Raw genomic sequence first — 20057 nt, forward strand, 5'->3', positions numbered from 1 at the left:
ATCATTCTACTGGTCTATTTGTCCTTCCTATGCCAGCACTATTACGATAAATTCTGAAGTCAAATAGTGATAAATCTTCCAACCTTATTTATTCTTTTCTTTCAAGACTGCTTTGGACTTACCAGATCATATGCATTTCTATATACATACATATCCTGTTGACTTCTGCCAAAAATGTCTCCCGTAATTCTGACTGAGGTTGAAATAATTCCAATAAATATTTGGTGAGATTTCAACTTAGTATTGTAAGTGTCCTAAGAGTATGGTATATTGTTGATTATTTTATGTTAAGACTTACAGCTCTCATACAGAAGTTTGATTTGTTTGAACATTACTTAGGGTTTTTTAAAATTTTTTTTCTTTTTGAAAGGCAGAATTTACACAGAAGAGAGGTGTTCTGGTTCACTCTCCAATGGTGCAATGGCCTCAGCTGAGTCCATCTGAAGCCAGAAGCCAATAGCTTCTATCTGAGTCTCCCCTGTGGGTTCTGGGGTCTAAGAATCAAGGCCCTCCTGCACTGCTTTCCCAGATCACAGAGCTGGAGCAGAAGAGGAGCAGTCAGGACACAAACCAGCAGATTAGCCTACTGATCATTGTGTTGGCCCAAGACAGTTTCTTAAAAGGCAAAACGACAGTGATGGGGGAGGAGAGAGATTTCCCACCCAATGGTTCATTCCTCAAATGGCCACAATGGGCAAGGCTAGCTAGCCAGGAGTCTAGAATGTCACCCAAGTCTCCCTGATGGGTGGCAGGGAACCAAGTAACTGGACCATCATTCACTGTTTTCTTTGCAGCAAGCTGGGTTGAAAGCTAAACAGCCAAAACCTGAACCAGCACTGCAAAATGTGGACCCAGTGGCAGCTTCATCCAGTATGGCACAACAATGACCGCCTTACACTGTGAAGCTCTGAAACTTTACAATCAGTTGGTAATTTTCATTACTGACCAGATATTTTAAACTTGAGTGGGTATTCCTTATCTCAAAATTAAAAACCCATTATCTCATTATAATTTACTTCTGTATGTCATGTATTCATAACTCCATGTAGTGAAGGGAAGATTTTTAGATATTAGTATGCTACAAAGTATAGTAGGATAACATTTCACAAAAGCCTATTCAGGCTTTTTCTAGCATCTTTCTTTTCCCAGTTAAAACTGACATATGCAACACTAAATATAAAGCTACCATTATGGCGGGGCTTACAAGATAGGAGCTAAAACTCAAGTCTGCAAGACAAATACAGAAGGAGGTGACATCCATGGAAGCTATTCTCTACCACCCACATTTCTTCTTCCGCTTAAAAATGACTACTGCGGGCCTGGTGCGGTTGCCTAGTGGCTAAAGTCCTCGCCTTGCACACCCAGGATCCCATATGAGCACTGGTTCTAATCCCAGCGGCCCTGTTTCCCATCCAGCTCCCTGCTTGTGGCCTGGAAGAGCAATCGAGGACGGCCCAGAAACTTGGGAATCTGAACCCACGTGGGAGACCCAGAGGAAGTTCCTGGCTCCTGGCTTCGGACTGGCTCAGCACCAGTCCGACCACTTGGACGGAGATCATTGGACGAAAGATCTTTCTCTCTGTCTCTCTTCCTCTCTGTATATCTGACTTTCCAATAAAAAATAAATGAATCAAAAAAAAAAAAAAAAAAGAAGAAGAAGAAGAAGAAGAAAAGAAAAGAAAATGACTGTTGGGCCCCACACCCTGTCCTAACAGTTAAAGCACCTGCCTGCAGCACAGGCCACCCATTTGGGTACCAATCTGAGTTCTCTCTGCTCCATTTCCAATCCAGCTTCCTGCTAATGTGCCTGGGAAAGCCAATGAAGACAGCCCAAGAGATGAGCTCCTGCACTAGAGGAAACCCTGGTTCTTGGCTCTAGGCTGGCCCAGCCTTGGCCATTTGGGGAATTAACAACTGGATGGAAAGTTTGTCTGTCTTTCTCTCTCCCTCCCTCCACCTGTCACTTTCTCCCTCTCCGTGTGTGTGTGTGTGTGTGTGTGTGTGTGTGTACTTTTAGCTTTGAAATAAATCTTTATATGAGAATGACTGCCATGTTGATCTTCCCTTCACACCAATAATCTTGCTTTGCCTTTTCTCTCACTCTCCTATCCCCTTTTCTTTCTCAATTTCCATCTCCTTTTCTATTTCCATGTATCTACTCTCCATAAATCCTCCCTTCACTTCCTGTTACAAATACATGAGATACAGAAGGTTCTCAGGGTATTCATCAGCGGACACACTGAAATCTGTATTAGCATTGTGAACTGTTCTCCTTAGTCTAACTAGACACTTACAGCCAACGCTTGCACACACTGGGCCGCATCCTACAAGTATGTGCAAAACTGAATCGCCTTTTTCCTCCACCTATCTGTGTTTTATCCTTCCTGACGAGTAGCTCTGTACCATCCACTGTCTACCAAGCAATGTACAAATTCTACCCTACTACCTGCAGTTCTCTGAAAAACACTACAGATTAAAAACCTTCTCCCATACAGATTTAAAAAAGAAAAATCAATGACTAACAAAAGCCAATTTAGTAATTTAGAATTTAGAAACCCAAATTTCTGATTCATCTATCCCCATCTGTTAGTGGTAACCATTTTTAACTGCTGAGTTGTTTCTTTGGTATTTGTAAGAGGTTTACTGTTATTTCTAAAGTTATCAATATCTAAACTATTTAAACTGACTTCCTATCTTTTTGTTAAAATGAATTAGGATAGACCTTTCACATTAGCCTCTTGGAAGCCTCAAGCGTCCTTTTACCAACGTCACTAGCTATGTGTGAAGCTACATTCAATATTTGTGCTATAGTTCAGCCCCTACTGAGTTAGGCTGTGTCCTTGCAAGTTGTTTTACAATAAATTCGTCTTAACTGAGGGGCTGTTTTGCCTCTGCCAAAACACTGTTCCTTGGCTGAAGTTGGAGACTGGAGAGCAATGCGCACTTGACACTGCTTAGACATCCACAGAGTGAAGCCTCTGTTCAACCACAAGCTTTAGAACGGCTGCGACAGCCACAAGGGGAGTACCACCCACAAGGGGAGTACCACCCACAAGGGGAGTACCAGCCACACTGCACACAGACGTGCAGGCAGCAGCTCCAGTGATTTAGAACTCCTGTTCTCACTCTACGTACACCTGAGAATGCTGAATTCCTTCACTCTCTGGGTCTATCATCGTGCCCAGGATACGTAACCTTTTTGTGCCCTTGTTTCCTAGTCTGCAAAACTGAGCTTATATAGTCTCTAACTAGAAGATTTATGTAATGATTGAATAAGTAAATTGAAGCTGTATGTGGCACATGGTAAATTTATCTACATATTGTTCATATTACTTTGTTTTTCACTAAAACCATCAGCATCATAGCCAGCACAACGGCACAGTAAGCCAACACTCCGCCATGCTGGCATCCCACAAGGGCACGGTTTTAATCCTACCAGCTCCATTTCTGATTCTGCTCCCTGCTAATGTGCCTGGGAAAGCAGCAGAAAACGGCCCAAGTCCTGGGGCACCTGCACCCATGTGGGGGACCCAGAAGAAGCTCCTTTGGATGAGCCTAGCTCCAACCACTGCGGCCCTATGGGGAGTGAACAAGCAGTTGGAAGATCTCGCTCTTTCTGAAATCCACCATTCAAATAAAAATAAGCAAATATTTAAAATTAAATCAGTACAGCCCACATTTTCTTTCTATCCCGATACTTGAACAGACAAGCTTCCTTGATGCTTCCTGGGAATGCCTCAGTTTCTAAGCTGGAACTGCATACACACACACACACACACACACACACACGCAAAAAAACATGAACCTTTCTCTTATAACTTACATTTAAAAGTGAAAGTAAAGCAAGACTGATATTAAGGTACAGTAAACAAAAATTCATCTAAGCTAACGGAAGCATATTTGCCTTAAAAGATTTAAATGTGGACCCAGCGCGATAGCCTAGCAGCTAAAGTCCTCGCCTTAAACATGCTGGCAGCCCATATGGGCGCCAATTCATGTCCTGGCAGCCCAGCTTCCCATCCAGGTCCCTGCTTGTGGTCTGGGAAAGTAGTTGAGGACAGCCCAGAAACTTGGGACCCTGACTGGCAGACCAGAAGGGGGCTCCTGGCTTTGGATTGGCTCAGCTAGTGTGAATCAACAGATGGAGGGTCTTCCCCTCTGTCTCTCCTCCCCTCTGTATGTCTGACTTTGCAATAAAAATCAATAAATCTTTACAAAGATTTAAATGTAATGCATAATTAGTTTAATGATGGCACACTAACTTAATAATAAGCAATTTTCAGTAGCTAAATGGATAAATAATTCTAACATGGCTGACGTAGCCATTATTAATTGTACAAAATCCATTCAAACACTCAACTGTTTTTCGCCAGGTTTTCTTTCCTTTGTATAGAACAACCAAGACGGGTAAAGATCAAAAGATTGGGGAGAAATGCTTGTCTAACATCGAGTTACTGCCACAACATCTGCCAAATGTCCCGTGGAGCAGACTAAGGGAGACAACCTACAAAGGTTTGCAGGAATGAGAAGTATGTGCCATTCACGCTTCCTGGGCAGGCCAGGAATGCTGGTCAACCCTCTGGGGACAAGAAGGCCAGCTGAGAGGACTGCAGCTCCTCATCCGGGTGTGGGACAGTCTAAATGAAAGGTGGAGAGTATGATAAAAACATGCTCACACTGGTCGTCTGTAGCAACTTTCTCCCTTCAAAATGAATCTGTATGTCGCTCAGTATGAAGGCTCATATTCTCCAACACTGCGTCTGCCTCAGAAACACTCCGATACATAACGGACTCAACATCCATTTGTCAAAAAGCATTGGCATTAAAACAAAAGCAAAATTTTCAAGCAGAGATGCTAATGCTGACCTCTGCAGTGACCTTCCTGAGGATGCCATCCAGGAAGAACCCAAGCGCTCTCCCACGCCTGACACTGGGGAGTCAAAGGAGCGATGCGATTTGCACCTGCCGCCTTAGGACTCTTCATGCAAACTTACTGCTCTCTCCCCTACAGACACTGCTATTTTCAGCCGCCATTAAGTTTGCACATGGGTAACACTTTCACAAAATTATTTTTCTACAACACAACTAAGTCATATTCTTTAATGAATTCTTGGTTATTTTAAATGTCTCCTTCCAGACGAGACTACAGAAAATATTTTATCAAACTGTATTATCAATAAGGTTAACATCATAGCTAGCATACACAGTAGGTTAAGAGATAAAACTTATTTTTAAATTCTATTTTTCATAAATTTTTTTGAAGTACCAGCATAAACTGCTAGTGATTATCACAAACTTTAAAAAAAGCAAAATAAAACCAGACATATTACAAAAATAACATGCCTCAAGATGATTACTTTTGGTACTAAGATGATAAAATTTATACTTACAAGCTCTGGGAAAAAAAAGCCAATCCCACCTTTACCAGACGGATTCTTAAAAACTGCTCAAAACTTTCTCTACAGATTAAGAAAAAAAACCCTGGAAAATATACTGAAATTCCTTGGAAATTTTAAAGAGGAAAAGACACAAAACTCCATCAATGCTAGCTAGCATTTACCAACCGCAGAAGCTATCTTGACTTGTGTGGTCAGCAGCAGAGTCAGAATATCACATCTAGTGAGAATGAATTTATACTTTTCCAAAAGAATTATTTAATTCCAGTGAAACACAAATAGGCAGTTTAAACTCAAGACTTTCCCAAAACTGCTCATGCAGTCTCAATTAACAAAAATATCCAAACTGTCAGAGAGAAATCTGATGTTAATTTTACCCTAAAGCTTTAACATTCTGTGCATTTTATTTTTCTAAAAACAGTAAAACATTAACAAAAAGTACATTTATATTTCAGTCTTCAGAATGTTGAAAAAAGCATCAAATAAATCTATTATTCTTGGGTTTTTTTCCCTCAAAATATTTACTTTTATTGGAAAGGCAGATTTACAGAGGAGGTCAAAGAGAAATCTTCTGTCCACTGGTTCACTCCCCAAGAGGCCACAATGGCTGAAGCTGTGCAGATCTGAAGCCAGGAGCCAGGAGCCTCTTCCGGGTCTCCCATACAGGTGCAGGGTCCCAAGGTTTTGGGTCATACTCTACTGCTTTCCCAGCTCACAAGCAGAGAGCTGGAAAAGAAGTGGAGCAGCCAGGATACGAACCATATAGGATTCTGACACTTGCAAGGGGAGGACTAGTCAACTGAGCCATCATACTGGGCCCTATGCTCCTTATTTAGCCCATATTTGAACTGCACAGGAATAATATGCATGTCTTCCCAAAATCAAGAAAAATTACCCAGGAATTCATACAGAGTGACAAGGTTGTGTTTTATGGTGGAGACCAACACTAGACGACGCAGACTGCACATGTCACACCTAGAAGGCCCTCAAAGCAGTCACACCCTTGATGGGGACCATGAGAATGGTCACAGAGGTAGCTGCTGCTGGAGATACTACAAACGTACGTATGTAGGACCCCAGTGACTGAGCAATAGCTACTACCCTTTTGGTTGCTTACAGAAAATTATGCAAGAAAAAAAAAAATGCTTCTCTATCTCCCCCTAATCCTGATACACAATGTATTCCTTTTTTTAGAACAGAAAAATATGACAGTTTATATGCAAACACATAGAAAGTGGAAATGACATTTTAAAACAGGTTATTCACAGGGCTCTGGCGCAGTGGCCTAGCAGCTGAAGTCCTCATTTTGAATGTGCCAGGATCCCAAATGGCCACCAGTTCTAATCCCAGCAGCCCCGTTCCCATCCAGCTCCCTGCTTGTGGCTTGGGAAAGCAGTTGAGGACGGCCCAAGGCCTTGGGACCCTGAACCCACATGGGAGACCTGGAGGAGGTTCCTGGCTCCTGGATTCAGATTGGCTCAGCTCTGGCCGTTGAGTAGTGAGTGAATCATCAGACAGAAGATCTTCCTCTCTGTCTCTCCTCCTCTCTGCATATCTGACTTTCCAATAAAAATAAATAAACCTTTTTAAAATGTCTTTTTAAATTAGGTTGTTCATGGAATGACAAATCAAAGGTTAAACAAATAAGCTCATTTGAGACAAAGCATCTAATGTCACGTGACCCACTGAAGGAAGAACGCCTCCTCTTACTATATTAAGTGGTGCCTGAGGTCTATCCGTGAAAACTTAAAATCACATATACTCAGCCCCTCTGTTCACTCTGTAACTGAATCAGGTCATCAGCATCTTCTCCTGGACCACCACCTAACCAGAAGTACACTTCAGCACATATCTGCAATGTGGGATTCTAATACACATTTATGTTACAGACAGTAGCAATGCTATTAATAAACAGACAACAGCAGCAGAGGACATGACTCAATCCTTAATACCAACTGTGTGGTGCAAGTTCAAGAAACAGGTTTGAAAACAAGCAAATGAGCAATGGAGGACATTTCTGCTTCACCAATGTGTCTACTATGTTTCAGGCACGCGGATCTGACGAGTTAAGGGCTTACTAATCAGTAACTCATCATACAGAAGCATGCCTTGCACACCAGCCTATACACTCTTTCATTTCACTTCCGTGCTGAAACAGTAATTCTGGCGTGCCAATCAGTCAAGCCGTAAGAACAACCCACGGGTTTCGGTCACATTAATTACTACTGTTTCAGGCCCTGATGAAAGTAGGTAACATAGAATTCGCAAATCCCTGGGTAACTCTGGGGACTCCCAAAGGCTCACTCACAGAGCGAAGCATCACTTAAGAGGAAAACAATGGCATATCTGCTTAATATGGCAACTACAACTAATCTGCTTTAACTGAGCTCAGAAGGAATTCACCAAACGCTGTGTGCCAAGCTGAGGTTCTTCCATTCTTGCTCACCTGCCCCGCCACCAAAGAACACAGTATGTAACATCTCCAAAGCAGACATGCCGACCGAGTGTCTCTTCGTCGACTACGAAAGTCTCGTTACTTAATTTTCCAATGGGGGGCACTGCCTTGCTCCTATCTAATAGTCCAGCAGTCCATTAATAAGACCGATCACGGGAGTTAACAAGGTAGTCTATCAAAAACTTTGAGCTGTTTCTGCAACAGTAGCCAACCTACCTTTCCAGTTTTCATACCAATACACTGCTAATGGAATGAAGTGGGAGCTGGGACGAACTGCAGCATGAGGACTGGGGGAACTGGAGGTATTTTATTCCTGGCTGCCACTCAACCATCAGCAACTGTACTGCAGGACTGACACACGCTGCTGTTACACTTGAGGGACCTACTGAGCACTACAGAAGTACTGTGGCGACTCATTCACAAACCGGTTTTAACTGCTTATTTGTATATCACTGTAGTCAGCAATTAATACGTTTTAAATGCTCACTAGAATCCTACACACTATTGGGAAATAAGTGTTTTTAATTATTCGTAATAGGACCTTTCATTTCATATTCAACCCTGTAATAGAAGGCTTCGATGAGGTTATAGTAATAACTATTTCAGAAATTATAATCAGGGCCCGGCGGCGTGGCCTAGTGGCTGAAGTCCTCGCCTTGAATGCCCCGGGATCCCATATGGGCGCCGGTTCTAATCCCAGCAGCTCCACTTCCCATCCAGCTCCCTGCTTGTGGCCTGGGAAAGCAGTCGAGGATGGCCCAGAGCCTTGGGACCCTGCACCCACGTGGGAGACCCGGAAGAGGTTCCTGGATCCCGGCATCGGATCGGCGTGCATTGGCCGTTGCGGCTCACTTGGGGACTGAATCATTGGACAGAAAATCTTCCTCTCTGTCTCTCCTCCTCTCTGTATATCTGACTTTCCAATAAACTCTTTTTTAAAAAATTTAAAAAAAGAAATTATAATCAGTCAAAAAAATTATTACTAGTTTATAAACTGAAATGAGAGTACATTTAATAAGGAATTCAACATCCTTGAATTTCCATCTTCTCTAGAGTGTACATTAAAGCAATCAGTGACAGAATGTTTTCCTAGATTTAAAGAAAACTAAAAATGTTGGCACTGTGGCTTAGCAAGCTGAGACACTGCCTATGACACCAACATCCCATACAAACACTGGCTTGAGTATCAACTGCTCCACAAAATTAGGCCTACATCAACGATTACAATGATTTAAATGAATCAAGTTTGTCAATTTAATGACACATTGAAATTAAAATATTGCATTTAAAATGGGGGCTAGAACTGTGGTACAACATGCTAAGCCACTTCCTGCGATGATGGCGTGCTGTGTGAGCACCAGTTCAAGCCCTCCCAGCTCCACATCCAATCTACCTCCCTGCTCATGTACCTTGGAAAACAGTGGAAGATGTTTCAAGCACCTGGCCCCTGCCATCCACATGGCCCAGTCCTAACCAGTAAGACTGTTGGGAAGTGAAACAGCAATTATGCCTTTCAAATTAATATATCAAACTTTGAGAACTCCCTTCTTGGGCTGCTGCTTCCACTGGTGAACATGAGAGCTGGGACCGTAGAGGAGCAGTCTGGCAATGTTCCAGGCAGGGGTAAGCAGCTGTATCCACTGGCACACACAATAGCCAGATGGGTGCTGGCAAATGAGGCGAGGTTGTAGCACCAGTTGGCAAGTGCTGGGACTGGGTGCAAGTCATGTCAGGCTGCATCACAATATCCCCTTCGCAGGTGCAAGATCCAGGGCTGGGAGGGAGCCTGGCAGGGAACTGTGGGTACTCCCCTGCTAGGCTGTACCTACTGCACAAGAAATAGGGCTGGAGGTGGGCCAGGCTGGACAAGGCAGCAGCACCTGTTGGCATATGTAAGGGCCAGGCCTGGGTGTGGGTCAGACTGAGCTAAGCTGCAGCAACCAAAAGTATGCACAAGAGCTAGATGGAATGTGGGCGAGGTTGTGCAAGGCTGCAGCAGAGGCTGGTACACAAAAGCCAGAGCTGGGGGCACCAGGTGGGAGCAATGGGGGTGGTCCCTACTAGTCCACGGCACCCACTGGTATGCATGAGGACCAGGTCTGTGGTTGGATGGCTGGGCTTGGGCCACAGCACCCATCGATGTGCTTGTGATATGGAGCTGGGGCAGAACTGAGCAGGCAGCAGTATCCACTGGCATGTGTTTGTTGACTGGCGCAGGGATAGGCCACACCTGACCCCGCACTGGCTGGCACACACAAGAATCAAGGTTTGAGGTCACCCCAGGTAAGGTTTTTTTGGGGAACTCCCCAACTAGAACACTGGACTCAGACCCTGGCCACAGGGACAATCACAGGATATGTAGTCCGACCTTGGAAAGCACATATTGGGACTAGGTCTCCTCAGCTGCTGTTGATGCCTGTGCAGTGGACAGCATGTCCAGATGCACATGGATGACCTAACAGCCAGATGATCTAGGCAAGCAGGGGATGTCAACAGCAGGGGACATCAGAGGATGGGAAGCCAAACAGGTTGGACAACTCTCCTGGCTAAGCTTTGCAGCATGTTTGTGGGTCTGTGGATGCACTAAAGTGGACTTTGTCAACCAATACAGCCTGGAAAGATTTTCTCAACCCTGGTGTAATGAAACTAACAACTTCTCAGAACTATCAAAATCACTCAATTGGGCCCAGTACAATAGACTAGTGACTAATCCTCACTTTGCACACACCGGGATCCCATATGAGTACCAGTTTGTGTCTAGGCTGCTTTACTTCCTATCCAGCTCCTTGCCTGTGGCCTGGGAAAGCAGTCAAGGATGGCCCAAAGCCTTGAGATCCTGCACCTGCATGGGAGACTGGAAAAAAGTTCCTGGCTCCTGGCTTCGGACTGGCACAGCACCGGGAGTGAATCATTGGATGGAAGGTCTTCCTCTCTGTCTTTCCTCCTCCCTGTATATCGGAATTTGCCTTAAAAATAAATAAATCCTTAAAAAAAAAACCCTCCTGTTTTGTAACCGATGTGGTCATATGGGGAAGAAGCAACAGAGAAGATCTCTTCCTCTTCCCTCCCTTTCAACAACTCTGACTTCCAAATAACTTTCAAGGAAAAAAACGGTTAATGATAATGTGACTTCAAAGCTACCTTTTAACTGGACGAATCTGGTTGCCATGGTCCCCCCTGAATCAATTATTAGTCAACCGAGTGCAATGACCCACTGCTTCCTTGAACCAAGACATCAGGATTCAACTATTTAGCTTAAGTAAACTGGAGTCCCCAAGTACAATGGCAGACAGGAAGATATTCTCTTATGTTGGAATCAAAAGGAAAATACATGGAATAAACACATGAAATAATTAAGAGGCAACAAAGCTTACAGAGTTTTAGTTCAGGTTTAGCACAACTGCAGGCTAATTGCTAATCACGTCATCTAGACTGGGATCAAAAAGGAACGGATAATCAGAGTCACTTCATCTTCAGGTTAGCGACTACAGCATGCCTCTCTTGTTCAGGCTTTCACAGAGCCTGCACACACCAAGACATACGGAATGGAAGCACCGAAGTAAGGAGACATGCATCACATTCAATGTAAGAGATTCTTGCAGATTTAAACTATTAAAAAAAAACACTGATATTCAATCATGAAGTGCAGAAGATATGAAATTTAAAATCCATTAACTGGCAGCTAGTAAATCTCTTTCAAAATGTTGTAAGTTTCTAATTAAAGAAGTGAAGCTAAAACCTCAAGAGCCAACCCCTAGATCGTATCTAACCATCTGTGAGGCGCAGTTCTAGTTGGGAAGAACAGACACTGGCATTCAAATACCCTCCAGCAGAAACTGAGTAAACTTTTTCTTTTATAAAACATTCAAAATGTTCATATTCACTAGTATCACTTCTGTAAATGAAAAAATACCTATGTACACAAAAACACTTTACCACAATATTCCTTAGTACGACGGAGGGAGAGCCGGCATGAGCTAAGTGGCAGGCAGGTAACAAGCCGTGCCTTAATGACAGCTTACACAGTCACCTCCTGGTGTCAGAGAAATTATTTAACACATTCCATTATCCAAAGGCACCTAAAAAGTTCAATAACCATGAGAAATTTGTTGAAACTATTATCAACACTTTTAAAGTTACTAAAAAATAAGCCTCAAATTTAATTTTAAAAGTTTAACAAATTTCCTACTCTTTCGAAAGCAGGAACTCTCCACCAAAAGCCGCAACTACAGAGGTAATTCACAGAAATAATCTCGCAATAGTTTTCAGGGCATTTTTACACTGAGCTAACATACAGTATAGCTATTCTCGGTGAGTGAGAAACTTACAACATCTTTTGGACTTTTTAATAATAAAATCACTGTGGCAAACTTCAACATCTGCTATGCCAAAGAAACTACTGGTATTATTCCTACAAAAAGCTTTATATTTTTATCTGTTTCATTAGCTCTGCTCCACATGAGACCACTATCTGCCTTCATTTCTGGAATCCTGCCCCAATTCTTCTCTCCTGGGCCTTGTTGCCAGGGTTGCAGCTGCACAACCAATTCTTATTAAAATGTGAGTCTTTGAAATGCAGGTCTACGGAGAGGGACATAAAAGACTTCATTATGTTTTCTCAACTCAGTGAGAATTAGAGACTCATTCTTCCCAAGCTACACCACCTCTTGCACCCCCTCCCACCAGCTCACACCAAACATAACAAACACAACTGTCTTAAACATCCACTCAGAGTACTGATAAAGGAGATTACACAGTAATGAAACTTAAAGTCAAGCAAGCTATTTAAAAAATCACTTCTCATATCTAAAGATGTAGCCACAGATTACAGGCAATACAGAGCAACAATGCGACTTTCAAAACAATATTTGTAAAGAATAAACATTTAGAAAAATCAGGCACTCTGCAATAAAAATTTCAGAATACCTTCAGAAACGTCAAGAAAACAAAACGTTTCATTTACCCAAAGTGTAAGGTGCCTTTTTTCTAATGAAAGTACTTTTAATTTTGCTATAGAGCATTCATATCCCCCTCATTTTCTTTAAAGATGTGGGGAAAAATTCCTATTTGACTAAAACTTGATGAACCTTTTGTCCTATGGATGCAAATGATAAACAAATGTTTGATCTTGTTCTTGAACACTTTACAACTGAATTCATCTTGTGAGCAATGTTAACACAAAATCTGAAAATTAAAACAAAATTTTCAATTAAAATTAAGTATATCAAACACTGATACAGAGTTAAAACAATCATCTTTTTTTTAATTAAGATATAATGTTGGTACACCACTTGAAATTTTTAGCATGTAAAACCTTAAGGATTTTTAATTTTAAGGAAAAGCATTCACTTAAGAAAAATTCCTTGGGTTTAAGAATATCAATCTGTTCTGGAGTGATTAATTCAGCGTCAAATGAAGAATAAAACTGGGGCTGCAAAGGCAAGGACACTATCTTTTTAAGATGTGTTGATATTCTTAGCAAGTTACAGAAACAAATCACAAAGAAGTAGTTCTAGAAATGTATCTGTTTCATTTTGTAGGTAATTCAACTGAAATCACTCATTCAGCTACTTCACATCTTCAGAAACTCTCACATCAGAAACCCATGACTGCAACTCAAGTGTAGCGTTGCTGAAATCATTTAGGAACAGTATTTTAAAAAAGTAACTGTAGGCAAGTGAAATCCAGCGTACTTTCCGTTGGATTTTAAGATGGTCCAAATGCTATGAAAAACATTATCACAGGCCCTCATAAAATTAAGCTCAGAAATACCACTGGATCCAGCAATTCTACTTCTGGGATATATTCAAACATACTGAAGGCAAGCTCAGAAATATCTGCACATTCATTCACACCAGAAGCATTCCAAGAACCAAGAAGCAGTAGCAATACGGATGTCCACCAAGGATGAACAGTAAACAGCACATGGTACACATGTCACTCCCTGGCGTCAGTGGGTGGGTGTTGGTCCAAGGATTCCACACAAATCAACCTCCAGGTGCTCGCATCTTTTACATAAAGCACTGCATAAAGCGATACAAATCCTCCCATATGGGCCCGGCGGCATGGCCTAGTGGCTAAAGTCCTCGCCTTGAACGCACCAGGATCCCATATGGGCGCCGGTTCTAATCCTGGCAACTCCACTTCCCATCCAGCTCCCTGCTTGTGGCCTGGGAAAGCAGTCGAGGATGGCCCAAAGTCTTGGGATCCTGCACCCGCGTGGGAGACCTGGAAGAGGTTCCTGGCTTCTGGCTTCGGATCGGCGCAGCACCAGCCGTTGCGTGCACCTGGGGAGTGAATCATTGGACAGAAGATCTTTCTCTCTGCCTCTCCTCCTCTCTGTATATCTGACTTTCAAATAAAAATAAACTAAATCTTTTTTAAAAAAATCCTCCCATACACTATAAATCGGATCTGCATTATTTCTACAGTTAAAGCAATAGTAAAAGCAATGTAGGGCCCAGTGCGGTAGGCTGGCTGCTCAAGTCCTCACCTTGAACACGCCGGGAACCCACATGGGGCTGGTTCTAGTCCTAGCAGCCCCACTTCCCATCCAGCTCCCTGCTTGTGGCCTGGAAAAGCAGTCAAGGACGGCCCAAGGCCTTGGGACCCTGCACCTTTGTGGAAGACCTGGGGGAAGCTCCTGGCTCCTGGCTTCAGATTGGCTCAGCTCCAGCCACTGTGGCTGCTTGGGGAGTGAATCAACAGATGGAAGATCTTCCTGTATTCCCTCCCTTCTGTATATCTGACTTTGTAAAATAATAATAATAAGTAAAAAACAAAAAGAACAAAGGAAAAGCTATGTAAACAACTATAATACCTTGTGGCTTAGAAAATATCTGCACATGCTCATCACACATGGATTTTTTTCAAGTATTTCTAATTTGTCATTAGCCGAATCCATAATGCCAAACCTACAGACTCAAAGGGCTAATTGTAGATACAATGGAATACCACACAACCTTAAAAAGGAACTGCTGTGGGGCCGGCAATATGGCATAGTGGGTAAAGGCCACTTGTGATGCCAAGTTTAAGCCCTTACTTCTCCAGTGCTGGTCCAGCTCCCTGCTAATGCTCCTGGCAAAGCAGTGAAATGTGGCTCAAATGCTTGGACCCTTGCATGCCCGTGGGAATGCTGTCTTGAGTCTGGTTCAGTCCTAGCCATTAAGGCCAATTGGAGAACGTCACAGCTAATGGAAGATCTCTCTCTGGCTTTACTTTTCTAATAAATAAAATAAATCTTAAGGAGAAAGGGGAAAAAAGGAAACATTGTATACCACAACATGGATGACCTGCACAAATTAGGTTAACTGAAATGTGCCAGTCACAAAAAAGTTAATATTGTGTATCATCCCAGTTATGAAGTATCTACAGTATCCAGATTAAAAAAGCCGCAAAGTACGTATGTACCCTGTGGGAAGAGGAGGGAAGGGATGAGGTTGTTTGGGGGTACAGTTTCAAGCAATGTCAGAGATCTTCTTCACCACAGTATGAATATAGCATAACACCACTACATTGTTTGCATAATCACTTCTGATATTTTCTTGTATTTTTTTGGAGAGGCAGAGACACACTGAGCATGCACCCATCTGCCAGTTTACACGTCAGGAAGCAGGAACTCAGCTACTTGAGCCCTCCCCGTGGCCTGCCAGGATCTGCACTAACACAAAGAAGGAGCCAGACCTCAGGATGAAACCCAGGTACTCCTGTGGGATGCTGGCACAGTCCAGGGTAACACACAACAATTTGGTAATTACAAAATGAAAGCCTTAGCAATGTGTACTTTCCTTCACCCCTAAAATTCCACTTTTAGGAAATGGCAGAAGACCTAAATGGACATGCACACGAAGGACTGAACTTGGGAGCAGGCACCAAGGCTATCCTTGGCCTCACGTCCCGAATGCACAGTAGTGCATCCAATGTAGTATCACAGGTATGTTTCAATGTTATTTTCTAATCTACCACCTACCCGTAACAAGCAAAGTGAAGTTTCGAAAACATCTTTGGGTTTGGTGGGATGGCTCAACTGGCTAATATTCTGCCTGCAAGATCCCATATTTGCACCTGTTCCTGTCCCAGTTGTTCCACTTCCCATCCAGCTCCCTGCTTGGGGCCTGGGAAAACAGTCAAGGATGGTCCAAAGCCTTGAGACCCTGCACCTGCGTGGAAGACCCTGAGCAAACTCCTGGCTCCTGGTTTTGGGATCAGCTCAACTCTGGCCATTGAGACCACTTGGGGAGTGAAGCAGATGGAAGCTGTTTCTGTCTCTGCTCTCTGTAAATCTGATTTTCCAATTAAAAACAAAAAAGCTTTAAAAAAAAGCCGAAGTACTCTTTTCTCAAGCGCAAAAAGGAATTTACTTAACAAATCAGTCAAAATACAGTTTAAACAGACCCGATATGAAGCCTGGCACTTAGCACTTCACCTAATGTATGCTATTATCAATAAAAGCCACTTGTCCTCTCACTGAAAAGAGATGTAAGATTAACTACCCAGTACAAACCAAGGTAACCTGTCCAAAACACAAGGAAGCAGAGAATTCCAAGACAGATTCACCGCAAAAGGTTTGAATAAGGTACTATATAAAACATTCTTTTTTTTTTAAGATTTATTTTATTTTTATTGTAAAGTCACATATTCAGAGAGCAGGAGAGTCAGACAGGAAGATCTTCTGTTTGATGATTCACTCCCTAAGAGACCACAACAGCCAGAGTTAAGCCGATCCGAAGCCAGGAACCAGGCGCCTCTTTAAGGTCTCCCACACTGGTGCAGGGTCTCAAGGATTTCGGCTGGCCTTGGCAGATTTCCCAGGCCACAAGCAGGGAGCAGGATGGGAAGCGGGACTGCTAGGGCATGAACCGGTGCCCGGATGGGACCCCGGTGCGTGCAAGGTGAGGACTTTAGCTACCATACTGGGTCCAATGTACCATACAGTATATTCTTAGGACCAAAAAAATTAATAATTAGTTACTATTAGCCAGAAGAGGATCCCTGCAATCACTTGCTTCCCAGTGTGAAAGGCCCCAGCTCTCAGCAGGGCTCCCTGCCAAAGAGCCAGCACAATGCAGAGGACCTGGAACACAAGCCCAGCTGCAACTGACACGAACATGCTTATGTGCAGTGTTACTCATATAACGTCACTCCCTTCCAGTCAATAAGCTGTTTGTATTTCATGAACTACTTATCTGTTCACCATCTTAGCCCATCAACCTCATACTTGAATATTTTAATAAATTAATAAATGAACAGCATTATCTGCCACCTACACACCTGTATCACAGTCCTGTGTGCCTAATTCACAACTAAACTTATTTGTAAGTCCCTGTGGTTTCATTATTCCGGTAAGGAGTAAAGGGAAAGATGTCTTTATTAGGATATTATAATATACATGTTAGGGTAAATACAAAACCAACCGGGTTAAACAAAAACTGTCGGCTCACATAACATGGTAGAGGTACACCAACTTCAAGCCAGGCTTGCTCCAGCAGCTCAACTGCCTTGACCAGCCATGGATGTTTCTGCTCCGCTTTCAGTGCTGGCTTCTTACCTAACTTTTCAGTGCTGGCTTCTTACCTAACTTTACTTTTAAGGTCAGCAGACATCTGCCAAGTTCAATGTCCATTTTCCAGCTGAAATTCAGGAAAACGTCTATCTCAACATTGTTAGAAAATATCCTGATACATTCTGATTTATAAGGTTTAGGCCACAGGTTTGCCATAATTGCTTTAGGCGAAACACACGTTCCACTCCTATAATCTCTATAAAATATGTACGAAATAGAGCACATTTTAAAGGCAACTTCAAGCAGCAATTTGATCTGCTCGTCAAGATCCTAGTTAGTATGCCCTCATCCTAATTCCAAATTCCCGAGTCCTACACAAAGCTTCGGAATCCAGCTTCCAGCTAACGTGACTCCGGTCGTCTAAACGGTAGAAGTGAACTGCGCTTGGGCCAATCCCACCACTAGCCACTGCAGGTAGTTGGGAGTGGAAACCAAGAAGAACACTGTCTCCTCAGCCTTTCAATTTAAACAAAAACAATACTATGTGATTATCTGACAAAAGCATAAAAGGATCTCATTCCATACTTTACCAAGAATGTAAAGACCAAGCACATGAGCTAGGGAAGGGAGATAATTTATTTCATAAAATTTCAAAATATGCACAACTAAGTAATCCATCCTATAGCTTAAGACTGAGAATATTCACTGCCAAACCTGCCCGTGCTGGCCGGCCCTTCCCACAGCATAATGATGTCTTAACAACAGAGCAGGATACATTCTTCAGGGATCCCATTGTGAATGTAAATTGCAAAGTCAAATAAAATATAGTCTCAAACTATATTTCTTATTACCCATGATTCTCATTCTACAATTAGTGCAAAAAATAGGAGGGAAACTGTTCTCTGCTTTCCTTACAGAAGAAAATGAAATCTCATTTAATAAACAAAGGCAATACTCAGAGAAGTGGTTCTGATTATAAAACTGGGCAAAAATCAAAGGCAAAATCCAACCAACATTTTCTACAATACAACTAACCCATCTCAACAAGCTACCTGGGAGTCATGTTAAAAAAAGTCAAGCTTCAGGCCCAGTGTGATGACGCAAGTGGCTAAATCCTTGCCTTGCATGTGCTGGGATACCATTATAAGCACCAGTTCATGTTCCAGTTGCTCCATTTCCCATCCAGCTCCCTGCTTGTGACCTGGGAAAGCAGCAGAGGATGGCCCAAAGGGACCCTGCACCAGGATAGCCCTGGGAACCTGCACCAGTGTGGGAAATCCAGAAACAGCTCCTGGCTCCCAGCTTCAGATCAGTTCAGCTCCAACCATTGCAGCCACTTGGGGAGTGAACCAATACACAAGACATCTTCCTGTCTCTCCCTCTCTCTGTAACTCTGCCATTCCAATAAAATAAAATATTTTCAAAAAGTCAAACTTCATCCATAATCTTAGCAAGAAGCAATGAAGTTAAAGAAAAGGAAGTGAATTAAAAGAAACTCTATATTTAATTGTGGAGACTTGTTTTTCAAACAACATTCCAATATATTTGGTTCAGTCACTATGTGTTGATGGCATCACTAAGACAGCAGCAGTGTTAGACACTAGGGTACAAACACAAATGGGTCACTGGTGCCACAGAGGTAGCTTATGCCAAAAAAGGTTAATGACCAAGACAAGGCAGAAAAGCATGAGACACAGGGCTTCCACAACCAGAAAAGGAAGAAATCAAATAAACCATGATTTCTGCAGCCAATAACACAAAATCTCTAGGGGAAACTGTTTAAACTGTAACAAAATTCAGGTAAGATGGTTCTAAGGCCAGTACATGGGCTCGAGTCCTAACATCCCAGCAAGCCCTTGGCTGCCCTCCTCTGCGGGAAGAATCACCTTCAGGTTACTAAGACCCTGGCTGCAGCATTTCCACATGACACATTCCCATTCAGATAAAACAAGCTCTGTGCACAAGAGGGACCATGTCCTGCTTTCTTCAAAGCATGAAAATTTTACCCAGAAGTCTTTAAAAGACTTCTTTCTCCTGCATTAATTAAAACTGGGTGTCATGTCAATTCCTCAATCACTTCCAAAAGAGGAAATCCTATCACGCAACAGTGAATGCTGGTTACTGACCATGACTTCACAAACTTTCGAATGCAGAAGACATAAAGGAGAAATACATAGACAGAGAAGATATCCTTAATGGGAAGGAAAAGGTCAGATCCCTGAACCACACATTAAACACACTATTAGGGCTAAAAAATTTAACTGCATGGTTATGGTTTATCTAATACAAAAATCAATTTACTGGGCCCGGCGGCGTGGCCTAGCAGCTAAAGTCCTCGCCTTGAACGCCCCGGGATCCCATATGGGCGCCGGTTCTAATCCCGGCAGCCCCACTTCCCATCCAGCTCCCTGCTTGTGGCCTGGGAAAGCAGTTGAGGACGGCCCAATGCATTGGGACCCTGCACCTGCGTGGGAGACCCGGAAGAGGTTCCTGGTTCCCAGCATCGGATCGGTGCAGCACCGGCCCGTTGTGGCTCACTTGGGGAGTGAAACATTGGATGGAAGATCTTCCTCTCTGTCTCTCCTCCTCTCTGTATATCCGGCTTTCCAATAATAATAAAATCTTCAAAAAAAATCAATTTACTATTTACAAGTAAAAGCTAAGAATGTAAAAACAGTCCTCTTTTTATGGAAAGTATTTAGGT

At 42.8% G+C, this 20057-nt stretch overlaps 1 protein-coding gene across 2 annotated transcripts in view; it reads right to left on the reverse strand.

Annotated features, from left to right (window-relative positions):
* The window catches only part of CDC42SE2 (CDC42 small effector 2), a 95006-nt gene that overhangs the window by 47048 nt on the left and 27901 nt on the right, over positions 1-20057 (reverse strand). The window lies entirely within an intron of this gene.

This window comes from Ochotona princeps, chromosome 19 (genome assembly GCF_030435755.1).
Source record: "Ochotona princeps isolate mOchPri1 chromosome 19, mOchPri1.hap1, whole genome shotgun sequence".
Classification (NCBI taxonomy): domain Eukaryota; kingdom Metazoa; phylum Chordata; class Mammalia; order Lagomorpha; family Ochotonidae; genus Ochotona; species Ochotona princeps.